The following is a 15,927-nucleotide window of genomic DNA, read 5'->3' on the forward strand; positions in this document are numbered from 1 at the left end:
GTTTGGCTATCAAGAGAAATTAGAAGACATACTAAAAGGCAAAAAACAAACAAACAAAAACCACAGTTAGAAGAGACAAAGCAAGCAACGGATCCAGATTCAGATGTGGCCGGGGTGTGGAAATTATCAGACTGTGGATTTAAAATAACTATGATTAATATGGTAAGGGATCTCGTGGGAAAAGTGGACAATATGCAAGAACAGACGGGTAATGTAAGCACAGAAATGTAAAATCTGAGAACGAATTAAAAAGAAAGGCTAGAAATCAAAAACACCATAATAGAAATGAAGAATGCCTTTGATGGACTCATCGATAAACTGGATATAGCTGACGAAAGAATTAGTGAGCTTGAAGAAATGTCAAAAAAAAATTTCAAAACTGAGATACAAAGAGAAAAGGGAATGAAAAAGGCAGAACAAATAATCCAAAAACTATGGGACAATTACAAATTCTATAACATATGCATAATGGAAATATAAGGAGAAGAAAAAAAGCAAAATAAGAAATATTTGAAACAATGACTGAGAATTTACCAAATTAATGATAGATATCAAACTATAAATCCAAGAAGCTCAGAGAATACAAGACAGTATAAATACTAAAAAATCTACACCTAGGCATATCATATTCAAACTGCAGAATATCAAACACAAAGATAAAGAAAGGAGGAACACTAGAGAAGGAATTAATTAAGGTAAAATAAAATGTTTTATTTTCTTATTCTTAATTAATGTAACATAATACTTTGTTGAAAATCATTCAGTGATCATAGCTTATGGACAAATGACACAAATGACAGCAATGTTATATGGAATGAGAAGGAGGATTTGAAAATACTGTTATAAAGTATTTCCCCTACCTTGAAGTAGTAGTATTATTTGAAAGAGGACTTGGATTGGTTGCAAATATATATCGAAAACTCAGAAGCAACCACTAAAAGAAATATAATTGATATGCCAAGAGAAGAGAAAAAATTGAAATCATATAAAATACTTAAAATAATAAGAGAAGGCAGAAAAGGAGTGAAAGATTAAAAAATAAACAGAGCAAGAGTAACAAGTAGAAAATAATTACGAATATGGTAGATATTAATCCAACTGTATCGATAATTACTTTAAATGTCAATGGTCTAAATATACCAATTAAAAGACGGAGACTCTCAGAGTGAAGCAAAAAACGAGACCCAAATATATGTTGTCTACCAGAAACCCACTTTAAATATAAAGACATAAATAAATTAAAAGGATGGACAAAAGTATGCCATGTTAACACTAATAAAAAAGAAAGCTGGAATAGCTATATTAATTTCAAACAAAGCAGATTTCAGAGCAAGGAAAATTATCAGAGATAAAGGAGGACATTGTATAACGGCAAAGGGATCAATTCTACAAGAAGACTAAATAATCCTTAATGTATGCCACTAACAGCAGAGCATCAAAATATGTGAGGCAAAATTTATACAACTGCCAGGAGAAATAAGCCAATCCACTATTATTGTTGGAGCTTTCAGCACCCCCACAATCGGTAATTGACAGATACAGCAGACAGAAAAACAACTGAGCAGCACCAGCAATCAACTGGATACAACTGACATCTATAGGAGAGGTTCTCATTCATTGCTGGTGAGAATACAGCCACTTGGAAAACAGTTTGGGAGTTTTTTACAAAACTAAAAATACTTTTACCATATGATCAGCAATTGTGCTCCTTGGTATTACATCCACATAAAAGTCAACGCAAAAATATTCATGGTAGCTTTATTCATAATTGTCACAAGTTGGGAGCAACCAAGGTGTCCTTCAGTAGGTAAATGTATAAACACACTCTGAAACATCCATATAATAATGATGGAATATTACTCAGTGGTAAAAAGAAATGAGCTATCAAACTACAAAAAGACACAGAAAAAGTTTAAGCCTGTACTGATAAGAATAGGTTACAGGGAAGCCAATATGAAAAGGTTACATACTGAATGATTTCAACTATGTAGCATACTGGAAAAGGCAAAACTACAGACACGGTAAAAATATCAATGGTTGTGAAGGGTTTGGGGGAGGGTGAGAAAGATGAGCAGGTGGAGCACAACAACTTTTTCGAGGAGTTAAACTATCAAAACTATTTTGTATGATATAATAAAGGTGAATACACTTTATTATGCATTTGTTAAAACTCAGAATGTACAGCACAAGAATGAACTCTAATGTAAACTGTGGACTTAAGTTAATAATATATCAGTATTGGCTCATTAATTGTAACAAATCATCATATGAATGCAAGATGTTAAAAGGGGAACTGGGAATGGGGGTGGGAGGGCATAAGGGCACTCTCAGAATGGCAAAGGCAAGACGCAACTGTATAATATTTACAAGAGACACACTTGAAACATAAAAGTATGAGGAGGCAGAAAATAAAAGGTTGAAAGAGTGAAAAACACATGCTATGCAAACAGATGTGACTGTATTAATATCGGACAAAGTAGACTTCAAGACAAAGAATATTATCAGAAATAAAGACGGTTATTTCTGAATGATAAAATTATTCCATCAAGAAGACATAACAACCCCAAATTATATGCTCCAGATGACAGAGCTTCAAAATACATAGAGTAAAATTAGCAGAACTAAAGGAAAAAATAACAAATCCACAATCATGGTAAAGATTTTAATACCCCTGTGTCAGTAAATTGATAGATAAAGCCCAGAAAGAATTTAGAAGATCAGAACAACTTAATCTTATTAACATTTATAAAACACTGCACCCAACAAACTGCAGGATACACAGTCTTCTCAAGTGCAAATAGAACATTCACCAAACTATACCATACCTTTGACCAAAAAACAAATTTTTTCAAAAATTTAAAATATACAGAATATATGCTTTAATCCCATATGGATCACTTTAGAGAATAATGACAAAACATATGTAGAAAATTTCCTAATTTAATTTGTAAACTAAGCAGCACACTCCTAAATAGTCAGTCCATGGGTCAAAAGAGCAATCACACATGATATCAGGAAATATTTCTAACTGCATGCTAATAAATTCAAAAAAATCAGAATTTGTGGGATGGAGCTAAGGCAAGGCTTAGAAGGGAATTATATTTTTAAATGTTTATATTAGAAAATAAAAAGTTTTAAAAATAAAAATAAAATTAAACTAAAAATACAGAAAAATAACAAATTAAGAGCAAAAAGTATTAAAATAAAATAAAAACAAAATAATAGAAAAAGGAATATCTGAGAAACTGTCACGGCCTGGAAAGAACTTAACAAGACATGATAACTAAATACTACGTGGTATTCTAAATGGAATCCTGAGACAGAAAATGGGCATTAGGTAAAAACTAAGGAATTCTGAATAAAAAAAGTGGACATTAATTAATAATCATATATTGGTTCATTAGTTATGACAAATGTACCATAGTAATGTAAGTTGTTAACAATAGGGGAAATTGGGTACAGCATATAGGGGTATTCTCTGTTATATCCTTACAATTTTTTTTAATTTATTTATTTAAATTAGTTTCAAGTATACAGTACATTGGTTAGACATCTATATAGTTCATAAAATGATCCTCTCAATTACTCCTTGCCTCCCCTGGCCCTCCACCTAGCCACCATATTAATGCTAACTGCATTCCCTCTGCCATGCTCCCCAGCCCGGTGACCAATTATTGACTATTCATTTGTACTTCTACATCCTTACAACTTTTTTATAAATCTAAATCTATCCTTCCCAATTTATTTTATGAAGTCAGCAGAAGTCTAACCCCAAAACCTAAAAAGAACATTACAAGAAAAGAAAATTACAGACCAGTATCATTCATGATATATATAATAAGGATAATAGAAATTAACAATTTATCCCAGAAAGTAAGACTGTTTCAACAATCGAAAATCACTCTATTTAATTCACCACATTAACAGAATAAAGGAGAAAATCATATGATCATCTCAACTGATGGATCAGAAAAAGCATTTGACAAAATCCAACATTCATTTCTAATAAAAACTCTCAGCAAACTAGGAATAGAAGGAACTTACTCATTCTGATAAGTGACATCTATGAAAAACCCACAGCTAATATCATAATTACAGAAAAAATATTGAATATTCCTCCTATGATTAGGAATAAATATAGGATAAGTAAAAATTTCATTAGCTATTTGTATTTTGTACATCTTAAAAAGAGTTTCAATTTAATTTAACATTAATGAGTCCTTACTAGGTGCAAAACAGCTGCCAGGTGTTAGGGATTTTTTTTTTTTTTTAATGTTTTTTAGTGGTAAAAAGCAGTCCATCTGTCAAGGAATTTAAATAAATTAAAAAGACAGATATTCATTAAAGGCAACAAAAGTCAATTTAATATATGCTAGAAGGCCAAATGAGGCAATAGATTATAAATAGCTCAGGCTTTCAGAATCTAGGTTTTTGTAGGGCATGAACGGACATATTAAGTAGTCTAGATTTTATTCTATAGACTATGGAGCTTTCTTAGCTTCTGTTTTACATCTTTGATCAGAGGAATGGTATAATAAAGATCCTACAATCACATCATCAAAAGCACATTTTGTAAATCTGTTAATAAATCCAAGGCTCTGTGCTTTTACTATCATTTTATTACAAAGCAACTTATGATCAGAGAGGTTAAATGATTTTCTCAAAGCCACAAAGCAAACGAATAGGAACTGAGCATAGGAAATTAGTGTGTAGATGTAACAGAATGGAGATTTCCTTCAGCTTTAGGATTTCTATTGTCTCAGCTGTAAGTTAGCCTTCTTAAAGAGTAAAAGAATGAGACAGGAGTCACTTCAGTATGTCAGAAATAACTAATACTGAAAGTCTGTCTTCAGACAATGGTAACTAGGGAAGTATAGAAAGGCTGAAGGAAGGGGGAAAGAGTTAAAATTGGCTACAAGGAACAGATGGTCTTCTCTTCTGCATTCCCATCTTCCGTTCTCTTTCCTGCACCCACTCACCCACCCATCCAAGTGTGCGCATGTACACACACACACACACACACACACACACACACACACACACATCCCTTCGTGAGTTCTCTGTTTTCTGCCAGTGCTGACAACTAATTCTCTGCTAAAGAAATCTGTCTTCTTCCCATTTTCAGTGGTTAACAGAAAGGCCATCCCCTGGCAGGAGTATAAGCAGATGCAGAAATTAATAATTATGTGAGTAAAAACAGACGAGATACTGACAGCAAGTTGATGATAATGAGCAATGCTAAAGGGAGGAACTTCAAGGCTCTCAAAAGACAGCCTCCGGAACCACGATATTCATCAGAAAAGGTGAATTCTATGGTTGTCATGAGTTCAGATCCGTCTAAACAAAGAGCCTGATTCTTAACAAGCACCTGATACTTGAATGGTTGTCTCTATTGCATCTAATGCAGCAGAGAGAAGACATTCCAGCATTAAGAAGTTTTGGAGTCACACTACACAGAAGGCAGAATCTTAGTCCCAGAAGAAAACAACGGAAGGGTCTTGTAGGGTGACCTGCTGACCCAGTTTGCCTCAGATTGTATCAATTTTAGCGATGAAAGTACACCCCCTGGGGAGCCCCTCAGTCTCAGACAAACCAGGACAATTGGTTGTCCTAGCTTAGGAAGGTTCTTTATCACTAAGAACTGGAAGGTCAAGATTTGGGGCAACAAGCCCCACTTCAACATTTATATGTTGTAGAGACCCAGAGCCCCAGAAATTGTCCATCTACATGAGTAGGAAAAGAAGAGGCTTCACACCCTTCCTCTAGAATCCATTGTAATGGAAGAGAGATCTAAAAGAATATTGTTACTGATGTATTTAGTGATGGGGTTTTTCCTTCCAGTATCCCAATAGCTCCCAGTCTTATGGGCTTTTTCTCTTCCACCCTCCACCTCTGTTCCTCTGTTTCATTTCTTGAAGGAGAGAATATGACAGAGTAGAACACATAGGAGTAAAGTTGTCTTCCTGATTTAGAAGCTGATACTCTGCAGGGAAAAGAGAATAAGGCTCCATATACTGCCTCTTGATGAGTCTCAGGGAGGCTGCAAGATACCAGAGAGAAAGTGACTATGTCAGTTACATAGACTAAGAAGAGCAGAGACATCCTGCCAGAGCCTCTCCTTCCCTCATCTGGGGCACAAGTAGAGCCACCAAAGCTAAAATGGCCATGGTGACAGCAAGAATCTTCATGAACAGATGACCAACAACCAGACAGGAAAATGTATATACCACATAACACCTACACAGACAAAAGATAGCAAGGACCACCGTCCTGCTCTGCCCATTTATATGGCGCCCTAGCCCTGGAACTAGATACAATCTCAAGGGTAAAAGCAACTCTTAAATGGACTAAAATTGAATTTCTGCCACTCCGTTGCAACAGGGATCTGAAATAATTGTTATAGAAAAAGACAGCTGCATTCCTTATACATCTGAATCGATAACCTGAGATCCATCTACTACCAGCAACCCACAGTGGAAAGAACACAGAATTTTGAGGCTGAGACTATCACTTCAGGGTCCTGTTAATTACTGGGAAATTCTTCTTCATGTCTCCCAGAACTTCTCTGCTTTCTTTCCTCTCATTCTACCCTCCATAAAGAGGAAGGACAGCTGATATCATGGCCCCTGCCCTCTGCCAGCTGTTAAGTCCTCCCTCAACACCCCGCAGATCACACAATGCTGCTCTTTAAAAACCATCCTGCACCTTCCTAGCTTACATCTGTCCACTGTATAAAAGGGAGGCAGGTTGAATGGGTGCTGGCCGCCTGATCTAACACTTGACTAAGAGTCCTTTTCACAGCAGGGAAGGCAATTCTCATTCTAGAGAGCCACCACAGTATGCACACCAATTTTGCGTGTGACCTTGAATTGCAAGCATCTTTGAGTTCCCCACCACCACCACCCCAGCTGCCCCAATGCTGAGTTCTGCCTAGTGGAAAAATGAGGGGGTTGCTTTCCTTTAAGTCTTCCCTCTAGGCAAGTATGTACCCATGGGTGGTGGTCTAGCCTCAACTCTAATTTCCTCTGTAAGGTTCTCGAGCACCAATTCTGCTGGGATGATACATGTTATATAAAAATTAGCTGGAGCCTTCTATAGTCAAAGAGGGAGATTCCGGGATAAGTAAAGTCAAGGGGTTTCTTTACCACAGGACTCCCCAGAGCCTTGAAAATGTCATGTGCACTATGATCCTTCAAAGAACTATGGAATGCAGTGTTTCCCAAACTTCTATGACCCAGACTGACATGGAGCCCATGCTTCTCCAGCCTTTTATGATAGTGCTGTGTTCCCTTCACCGAAGTAACATCTAGTGCTTCCTCTTGATTTCCTAAGGTAGCCCGTCCTCAGAGAATGGGGTTGCACATGACTCTTTCTTCTGAAACAGGGCCAACTACTACCCACAATGCTTTTCTGAGGATCAGCAGACTCCACAATATTGCTAAGACTATCTGATTCAGGGTGATGACAAATAGCTAAATAAATGAGCACTTGCTGTGTTCCACAGGTTAAGCCTGTGATGGACAACATTGGCTATGCATTACAATAACCCGTACTGGTTTCCTAGGGTTGCTGTAAAAAATATTACAACCTGAGCAGCTAAAAACAGAAATTTATTCTTTCAAAGTCTGGGACCAGAAGTCCAAAGTCAAAGTGTCCTTCTGGAGGCCTCTGTGAGAGTCTCTTCCATGCCTTTCTCGTAGCTTCTGATGGTTGTTGGTAATCTTTGGCATTTCTTAGCTTGTGGATGCGTCTCTCCAACTCGCTTCTTTTGTTACATGGCATTACCGCTGTGTCTCTGCACACTGTTTTGTCTCTGTGAATGTCTGTCTTTATGTTTCTTCTCTTCTTATAAAGACACCAGCCATATTAGATTAAGCACCCATGCCAATAGGACCTCATCTTAATGAATTACATCTACGATGACCCTATTTACAAATAAGGTTACATCCTGAAGTTCCAGAAAGGACATAAATTTAGGAGGGGACACGATCCAACCCAAGGACTTTTTTACAATCCATACTCAAGGCCCATTGTAACTATCCTCATCTCTGAGAATGGGACCCAGGCATCAGTATTCTTTAAATACCTCCAGGTAACTCTGATGGTCAACCAAGTTTGAGAATCATGTTCTAAGGACACTATAGGTATTGTACCCCTTAGTCCTCATGATAAACCTGAGGTACTATGAGATTTCTGAGACCTGTAGGTGTTACAATGACCTTGGCAGAGATAATACAGTAGTAAGGGATTGAGCTGGGATCTGGAAGGAGGCATTTAGCTCCAGCCCTACGCCTATAAGGCCCACAGACTCGCAGCTGAGCTTTACAAAGGCAGCCGAGCTCTCCGGTAGAAGACACCCATGGCCACCTCAGCAATGGAAGAGTTAAACAGGCTTGTACAGAGCTTTCTTCGGGAGGCGCCCTTCTTTCTGGCTTTGATCCTAGCCCCACTCTTCCCCCTCCACTCCCAGCACAACTTCTCCATCTGGCCCCACTTAGGGAGTGGGAAGACAAAAGTTTCTCTGAATTGCCACTTCCAGCCCAGCACGCCATGTGACTGCAGCTTTTAATAGTAACTACTATGCTCAAAACAAAAATGTCTCTTTTCATAATGGAAAATGTAGCCCAAATCTCAGACACAGCCATACCCCTGACCAAGGGATGTGGAAAACCCCTGGGAGGGAACAGGGCTATCTCAAAGACCTCCCCCAAGCAGGTTGGTTTCAGGCTTTGGGGCATTTCAGCCAGTTCCTGGTACCACAGCACGAGAGCCCCAGTTAGGCCTGCTCTGAGCCCCGCAGCCCCTGCGGCTTTGAAATGGGTCAGGCAAATCAAACTTGCTATTTTCAGAGGCCAGAGCAGCACTACTTAGAGGAAGACATCAAAATGCAACTTTATTTTTATCTCTCACTGTCTTTTTAAAATTTATTCGCAGACTGATGGAAATATAAAATGCTCAGCTACTCTGGAACAAGTTTGGCAATTTCTTAAAAAGCTGAACAACCAACTACCGTATGATCCAGCAATTCCACTCCTGGTCATTTACCCCAGAGAAATGTAGACAGGCTCACACAAAAACATGGCTACAAAAAATATGGACACAAATGTTTATTGCTGCTTTATTCATAATAGCCCCCAAACTGAAAACATCGCAGATGTCCTATAACTGGCGAATGGTTAAACAAACTGTGGTACATCCACACTATTGAATACTTAGCAGTATAAAGTAAAGAATTACTGATAAGCACAACACTTTGGATGAATCTCCAGAGAATCAGACTGAGAGGTCAAAAAAGTCAGTCCCAAAAGGTTACATATATAATTCCATTTATATGACATTTTTGAAGTGACAAAATTGTACACATGGAGAACAGACTGAGGGTGGTTGCCAGGGGTTAAAGATGTAGTATGGGCAAGAAAGAGGTGGGGACTGTGATCAAGAAGGGGCACCAGGAGGGATCCTTAGGGTCCTGGAAATGGTCTGTATCAAGGTCAATATCTTGCTTGGGAGGTCATACTGTAGTTTTGCAAGATGTTATCCTTTGGGAAAACTGAGCAAAAGGTACAAAGGGTCTCTCTGTATGATTTCTTATGACATGTGAATCTATAATTCTCTCAAAATACAAAGTTTAATTTTTTAAATTTTTTAATTTTTCAATTACAGTTAACATACAATATTATATTAGTTTCATGTGCACAACATAGGGATTAGGCATTTGTATAATTTACAAAGCGATCACCCCAATAAGTCTAGTAGCAATCTGATAAAAGTTTAATTTTTAAAAAAAGTTTTAAAAATGTATTCAGTGAGGAAATTTTCCCTTTATCCGTAGATGAAAATTCTGGCAGGCCCCAACATTTTCCTGCTTACCACAAGTCCTAGAGTTATTACATCAAGAAATATAGTCTCCGTGTCATAATTAGAATGTCCGTCCCCTTGTGATAGTCAAATCTCCAAAAAACTAATTTAGAGGTGAATATTCTCTCTTCCCTCAGGTAGGGCCAGTTGAAGTGGCCAGACAGCAACTCCCATGACACAGGCACTGTGTTAATTCCTCCGTGACACCTCTTCGTCAGCCCTGGTTTGCCACAGTGCCATCCGCAGACTCTCATCTTCTGTCCTGTTAGACTCAGAGCGCTGGCATATGTCAACCAGAAGCAAGTCTCCAGGATCTCCCAGCAAAGCAGTGAGCCCATTTCTCAGCCTCTACAGATTCCAGGGACTCACACACAGGTCCACATGGCCCTCACTGCAGAGGACCCACACTAAACCCTCCTTGTAATTCTGAGGGATGTCCCCTCACAGGCCTGATGTGAGGAGTGGAGACCCCAGCAGGGAATCAGCACAGCTTTTCCTGAAGAAAATGTCTTTACAAAATGCTCTCACATTCACACACGCAACTTCCCGTTTTCTTTATGAGATTCAGAATCAGCTTTCCGATTTTTAGTCGCTTCCTTTAAGAGTCTATCACATTGTAGTGACTTGATCCAGACTTCCACAATGACCTTCTGTCACCTAAACCAATGATCTCCAACCTTTTTGGCCTCAGGGACAGGTGCTCCTACGAGAATCGAATGCCTAATGATTTGAGGTGGAGCTGAGGCGGTGATGCTGGTGCTGGAGAACAGCTGCAAATACAGATGAAGCTTCCCTCGCTCACCTGCTGCTCACCTCCAGTTGTGCAGCCTGGTTCCTAACAGAAGACCAACCAGTTCCAGTCCTCAGCCTGGGGTTTGGGGAACCCTTACCTAAACTATACTGGAAGGCTAGAATGACGGGACATAGAACAGAGGTTAAAATAAAATGAGATTACTGTCACAAGAGAAAAAAATTAGTAGATATGGTCTAAAAATAGTAAATCAAGACATGGTAATAGATGAGGGTAAATGCTCCCCACAAAACAAAAAAAAATCCTGACTATAGAGTGGAAAGTAACCATGACATGAACCTGGAGGTTGGAAGGGTGGGGTAGTAGACTGAGGTTTCTCATAAGCCTTTTAGCTCTGTGACTGTTTTCCTCTATGTGAGTATCTAGGACAGGCAAATAGAAATTTATTTACTTTTCGAATTGGGAACAAGAATATGTAACACACAGGGTATTGAGATAATAAGTGTAAGAAGCATACTACAATCCTTATATCAAAAATATGCATTCTCATAAACACCTCAGTCTCATAGCTCATACCTTTAGGGTCATTTTTGATTACTCTAGTTCCCTCTCACAGTCCCTTCATGACAAGGTATCTGAGAAAAAGGCCAATATCTCATGAACCTTCACTTACTTTTCCTGTTTCCCCTCTCATTTGTGTAATACTGGTTTTTGTAGCTGCTGTACCAAATAACCACAAAGAACGTGACTTAAAAGAAGAGAAATGTATTCTCTCACAGTTCTAGAAGCCAGAAATCCAAAGTCGAAATGTCGGCAGGGCCACACACCCTCCAGAGTTTCTCCAGAGAATCCTTCCTTGCCTATTCCAAACTCCTGGTGGCTCCATGCATGCCTCAGCTTGTGGCCACATCACTCCAATCTCTCCATGGTCACATTGTCTCCTCTGTCTCAAAACATCCTCTGCCTCTCTCTCTCTCTTTTTTTTTTTTTTTTTTTTTTTTTTTTTTTTTTTTTTTGGTCATTCAGAAGGTAACATTCACAGGTTCCAAGAATTAGGGCCTGGACAGATCTTTTAGGGGGCCACTATTCAGCCCACTATGCTATATCTACAACATTTCATGCTTGGATCACTGCTCTTCTGGGCTCTAATTTATTCTGCCTACAGTGGGTGAAGAATCCCATATCGACATCATTTTTATCACATCTCACCATGGCCTGAAACCTACGTTAGGTTTTCTCTTCCACTTAATCAGAGCGAGCTATACCTATGCTCCCTCTTTCAACTAATGAGGAATCTGAGGATTCAGGGATCAAGGAGCTTAACCAAGGTCACACAGCTCGTCAGTAACAGTTTGAGGAGATCTTGTCATGTTTAAACTGAAGCTATTCTCACAATACCATTCTCATCACTCAGATTGGTCCCCCTCTTTCTCACCAACCCCATTTTCTTCACTGCAGATCTCAGCTTCCATCACCTAATCCTAATACTTCTATCCCTTTTTATTTGTTTATCTATAAATAATCTTGACTTCAATCTGACCCCTAAATTGCATCTTTTAGAAAGTCTTTTTCAGGTTATATCTAACTCTAATCACTACTTTGTTCTGTGTTCCCTCAAAACTCCTATATAAAGTTAGGATTGTATTAATCTCACTAACCTATTTGTGGCCTTTTAAACAGTTTACTTTTTGTGTTCTATCTGCAAGGTTAACACCAGATCTTCCATATCTCCGACATTCTTTCCCATACTACTCAGTCTATAACTACCGACCTGCTTATTCTCTCAGTCTCTCTCTCTCTCTCTCTCTCTCTCTCTCTCTCTCTCTCTCTCTCTCTCTCTCTCTCTCTCTCTCTCACACACACACACACACACACAAACACACACGTGCTGAATCATGCAAGTTGCTGTTGATGCTTCTTAAATGCTGCTGACTAACTAAGGCTACACATTCGATGAACTACAGTCAGATGTGATTGGACTGAGACACATGTGACAAAACTTCACATATCACTTGTAATGAAGGTAAAATTTTGTTGAAAATCATTAATATATTTTTTTCCTCTGGATTTCCTAATATGTTCGCCATCCCCTTAGAATTGCCTACAGCACCCAGAGACTCCCATCTTCCCAAAAAGCATAATTTTTACAGAAAGAATGCAAGATCAATGGCAAACATAATTTTCAATTTGTGACATTTGGAAATAAGGTTAAACAGCAAAATATTAGCCTCGAAACCAAGCTCTTGTCTTAAAAGCAGATGTTCTCAATTCTGCCCCATTCCCTTAACCCCTTCTCACTTGTCCCCCGACTTTATATTATCAAGATCCAAGCTTGGACAACGCTACTGAATAAAAGCCCTAATGTTACTTAGATTCTCTGCCCCTCCACTGGGGCAGGAAGGCCAGAATGCTTGCTACCCAAAGGAAGGAGGGCGTCATACAGGAGAATAAAGGAAAGATCTATCCCTTTTCCAGCCTGGGGGTTGGTGAAAGAGGCGGGAAGGAGATGCAAATCCCCATTTCCCTTCTTTGGGTTTTGGAATTGAATAAGTGAACTTAACAGAGTAGGAGGCACAGCCCCTGCTCCCTCTACAGATTTCTGGAAAAGGAATAACTCAGCTGCCTCCACCAATCTAGAGCCAGGCCACAGCAACGTAGCCACTGAACAAAAACAGAACAAGAATCGCGCTCAGGTTTCACCATTCTAAGCCACTTTCACTTCCAGCCTATCAGGGGCCTATGTCTGATAATCAAAGCCACCGGGGGTCACAATCCCCTGACCAGGCCCAGGTTATGCCTGCCACATTTGAGGCACAGTGCCTGAAGCAGGGAGGAACCAGTACAAAGAGACAGTGACCCGAAGCCACAGCCCCCATAACCAAGGACTCTGGCTCTTCCCCTCCCCCATTAGGTCACGAGAACCACAGCCCCTCCCCCATACACCGAATGCTTCCCATAAACCAGATGCCATTTTAGGAAAAGCAGCAGTAGGAGGATGGAAGCAATCTGAGATTCAAAGCATTTTTTCCTAGAAAGACTAAGCATTCCTTGAAGGCTCTGTTTAAATGCTCAAATCAAACGTTCGCTCAAACCAAATTAAACATTTAGTTATTTTTTATCACTGTGGGGTAGGGAGGGGGGAATCATGAATTAAACTAAAGCAGCTATAAACAAAATACAGAAATTACATTTCCTCTTCATATCCAAGCTTCAGTGAGAGTTAAATTTTTCAAAGCCATCACACCAGCATGCCCCTTCTTGGGAAGCCAACAGCGCTGGATTAATTTCTGAATCTGCAAACTACCCAGATATTAATGAGGACAGAAATCCTTCTCCTAACTACAGAGAAGTGATTTACCTCGCAACGGGTCACTGATTTATCGTACCAGCTGTATGTAAATTAAATTTTAAAACTCAAATTGATTTCATTTCCAGTCACTAAATATCCAGGTGGCTTGCTGCATTAATTAGAATTGACGTGGAGGTTAATAATTTCGCCCTCTTACCTCCAACCCTTCAAAATCAGATGCCTTGCTACTCCTGCTGATAACATAGTGGGGTGGGGGTGGAGGGAGAGCAGGAGTGGATCAGGAAGCAGGGACCCGATGAATCATCCAGGAGATGAATCGTTCACAACATCCTCCCCTTGCACCTGAGCAGGGTATGTTATCATGCTGGCGTCCAGCAGCAGGTGCATTGTAGTGATACAGCTGGGCACAGTGGAAATCGATGAAGTTCCATCACCTGCACAGGGGCCCTCTCTCTTCTTGTACCGGTGACATCCCCATTCAGGCTCTACCTTGGGAAAGAGCCAACAGCTTCCCATCCCCCAGAAGCCTAGGCAGAACAAAGCTCCAGCCACAGACTAACAGCTATCCCAGGATGTGGTTAAGAGCATTGCTGTGGGGCACGGGGCAAAAAAAGGGTTGGGCACCAATGATCTAAGGCCCTGCTGACTTCAGATGCTTGGTAGACAGATGGATCCCTGGCTTATTAAATTCCTAAGAAAAGGAAATCATCAGATCCCCTCATCAAAAAACGCTTGTTATATCAGACGCTGGCTCTAAGCTGTCTCCCAGATGCTCTTCTAAACAGAACATATGGGGTTAATTGCATTTTTTTTTAGTTCCTCTACAGGCAGAGCTGTGTTTGGCAAGGGGTTTGAAGGTGCAGTTGCAGAAACCATTTGTGAAAATTAGGTGAAAAAACATCTCCTTCCTTCATCAGCTACCAGGTGCTGTTGAATCCTCTTCCAAATGTTCTTTTTTGGATGAAGTACCAAATGTTAGACTGGACTCTCCTAATTTCAAAGGCCATAATTACTCTGCAGATACCCGCGTGGATCTGGATTCAAATGCTGCAGGCAATGCGCCTCGCAATAAGGCAGCTCAGTGAGACGCGGGTCTACTTCAGTCCCTACTTCACCCAGTTCTAAATAGTCACATTAATGGTCTAAGTAACAACCTGAGGATATTTTTTCCCCTTGAAATGATGCCGTAAATGGGGGTCAGAATTCCAAGTTTATCTTAGTACCTATGGTATTGAAGAGGGATCTGTGACTTCGTGGGAATTTCACTTTAGTGTGTGAGCACCTGTTAGAGTTTCTGCTCAGCCTCTTTCTAACTACATTACCTTAGATAAGTCACTTCTCTGAGTCTTAAATTAAGAATCATATTAATATTTGATAAGCCTACTTCATTCACTGAACTGTGTGTTAAAAACTACAGGAAGAACCGAGGGTTTAAAATATGAAATCTGTCTACCAACAAGCTTTGAAATCTCACTGGCCTGGCTCTTCTGAACCTCTAACTAGGTACCCTTGGGCAAGTTTCCCCACCTCAAAATTTGATAACACAGGCAGGCTCCAGAGTCAGATTAATCTGCATAAATGCCAACTGCGCCTTTACTAGCTATCAATTTGGAGTAAGTTATTGGCCTTTCCTTATTGGTAAAAAAAAAAGGGAATCATAATCACAGGTTCATAAAGTTACTGTAAATATTAAATGATAACATGTAAATATATCCCTTGGCATACTGCCTGGAATGAAGGACTCAATTCAGGTAGTTGCATTGTTGTTGTTATTGTTTTGATTTAAAAGCAGTTTATGGTGGGAATAGTTAACTGGCACCATGAACAGTACTTAGTAGATGGAAGTAATCATTTTTTTTTTCTCGCTTCAGCTGGAAACCAAGGAACAAGAAATACAACCCTTAAAGACAGAATTAAAATAAAATGTGATAGGTACAAACATAGACCTAAAGCAGTGCTATGGGACACAAAGAGAGGGTAATTCTACTTGGAAGAGACAAAGAGGCTT

Source organism: Rousettus aegyptiacus, unplaced genomic scaffold (genome assembly GCF_014176215.1).
Source record: "Rousettus aegyptiacus isolate mRouAeg1 unplaced genomic scaffold, mRouAeg1.p scaffold_m13_p_11, whole genome shotgun sequence".
Classification (NCBI taxonomy): domain Eukaryota; kingdom Metazoa; phylum Chordata; class Mammalia; order Chiroptera; family Pteropodidae; genus Rousettus; species Rousettus aegyptiacus.